Below are 2,612 nucleotides of genomic sequence, written 5' to 3'. Positions count from 1 at the left end.
TCATTCATTCATTCCACAAGCTTTTATTAGGCATCTTTTAAGTACCAGGCACTGGCTCATTCATTCATTCATTCAACAAACTTTTATTAGGCATCTTTTATGTAGCCAGCACTGTTAGGTTCTAAGGATAAAATAAGCAAAGAATAAAACTGTCCCTTGTTTTCAAGGTTACAATCTTTTAGGGAAAACAAAACCCCCCAAGCCCCTTAACATTCTGTGCCCCAAGATCCCTCCCAGGCCTGAAAATTTTTTCTATGTTTTACGGGACCTTTCAATACCGACATCCTGTGGACTAAGGAGCCTTGGGGAGACCTTAGAATGATGGCAAAGCAGTTGCTGGAACCCTAACAACTTAAACCAGACTTCGGGTCTCTGAAAGTTACAAACTGCACCTCTTCCTCAAGCGCCTCCTTAAATGATTCATCATGGCAAGTAATCAAACATACCTTCTGCAGAGCAAATAGCCTTATGCATGCATAGATTACTTGTTTTTTTTTTTTTGCAAATGAATATAGATGCTGGTGCAAGGGATTAATCATAGATTCACTTTAAAGTGTCAGTGAATTCAGTTGAGCTCTTTGGTGGTCATTTCATATGTTTGCAATCTGTGGATGCAAATTGTACAGCTATTATCACGTGGTTGGAAGGTTGGGGGGGTCTGAGGAATGCTTTGACATTGAGAAGGGGTCCTCAGTCTGGACAAAGTTGGAAAGCATATAGCATGAGGGGAAGGGGGAGGGGAAGAGGAAGGGGACGGTGGGATCCTGGGGGTCTCAGGCCATATTCATTTTCTGCCCACCCTCATAGGTCAACTAGTGATTCCCTCTCCAGGAAGTTCCCCCAACAATCATTTTCATGTCCCCAGTGGGAGCTCCATCTTCCAATGTCCTGGGATGGGGGAGGTCTTTTTCCAACTCGGAGGGAAGTCCTTGAGAGAAATGAAATTCTTTTCAAACAATAAATCATAGAACCACAGATCTTAACCCGGGCCTCCTCTTGAAGGAAGAGGAAAGAGAATAGTCCAAGATTGGGGGGGATCTCACCTGTGAATGGCCAGAAGCAAAAGATGGAATGTAGAGGTTGGGCTACTGAGCTAACTTGGCTGAAATATAGAGCGAGTGTGTTTTGGGAGAAAGGAGGGCTTGTTTCCACCTCTGGCCCAAGGTAGGTCCAAGGTCCTGCTGGATAGATGGAGGGAGGGAGGGATGGTGGCAGGGTGCAGGAGAGGGCACTGAGAGACTCTTCAAGGGTGTTTGAGGGGGAAATGGACTGGAACACTGGGGCCCTCCTGTTGTGAGGCCAGGCACTCCCAGAAAGGTTTTCTGAATCAAGGTAAAGTTGCCTCCTTTCCCAGCAACCCTGGGTCGGACTTTCCTGCCCTGGAAGGCTGAGGCTGGAGCTTCCACTCACGGCCACTAGGAGGCAGCAGGGGCCAAGCAGAGGCCTGTATGGGGAGATTGGCGGGGAGGAGGAGAAGGAAGATGATGACATCTCTACATTTCTGAGCTCAGCCCCAGGGGGTGGGTAGATCTGTGGCCAGGCTCTCCCTATCCCCATGACCCAGGGGTAAGAGGGAGGGGTGGGAAGAGGACCTTGGTAAGTGCTTAGAGATCTTCAGCAGGAAGCTTTGGGGGCCTGGCACAACTTGATAGCTCTATCTCAATCATGCCAGCAGCTGTATCCATCCATTCCCACCCCATGCCCCTTTCCTGTCCCGTGCCTCCTTCCCAATGAAAGGATCCCATCCCTGTCTCTCTTATAGTCAAGCAATAAGCATTTATTAAGCGCCTGCTGTGTACCGGACACCAGCCCAACTTCTAGCAATAGAGGGGATGGGCAAAGGCCCCTTGTCGAAGGCGGGAGCTGAGCTTCGTCTTGAAGGACATCTTCCCTCCATCCTTCCTGCTGTAGCAAAAGCCCATCTGAGCCTGGTTCTGGGAGGTGAAGTGGTACCTCCCACCCCCAGCCCCAAGGAGGCAAGAAGAGAGAGACAGACCAGCAGACATTAGAGAGACCCAGATGCAGAAATACAGGCTGTCCCAAAAGTCTTAGTGCCATTCTAAGCCTTTCTCTTCTTTTTAATGGTTTAAAACAGCATTGAAACTTTGGGGACGCCCTGTATAGAGAGGGGCAGGGAGACAGAGGGAAAGAAAACCGAGGAGGAAGACACAGCCCTGGGTAGAGCTCAGAGACTGGGAGGGAGGATGGATAGATGGATGAGTGAAGGAAAGGGAAGAGAATGAGCGTGTGGATAGCACCTACTATGTGCCAGGAACTGCGCTGTGTGCTTGACAGACATCTCATTTGATTCTCACAATCCTCAGAAGGAGGTGCTATTATTATAGTCCTACCCATTTTACCATTGAAGAAACTAAAGCAAAGAGAGATTACAGTTTCTTGTCCAGGGTCACATAGCTAGTGACTCAAGGCCCAGAGCTCTATCCACTGTGCTACCCAGCTGCCTCTCAAAGGAAGGGAAGGAGGAAGGGAAGGATACAGGGAAGGATACAGGGAGGGAGAGAGGATGGATGGAGGGATGGGTGGAAGGAGGGAGGGATAGGTGGATGGAGGGATGGGTGGAGGGATGGGTGGAGGGATGGATGGATGGGTGG

The sequence above is a fragment of the Vombatus ursinus genome, unplaced genomic scaffold, assembly GCF_900497805.2.
Source record: "Vombatus ursinus unplaced genomic scaffold, bare-nosed wombat genome assembly UNPS02015030.1, whole genome shotgun sequence".
NCBI lineage: Eukaryota > Metazoa > Chordata > Mammalia > Diprotodontia > Vombatidae > Vombatus > Vombatus ursinus.
This window is presented reverse-complemented; position numbering follows the sequence as displayed.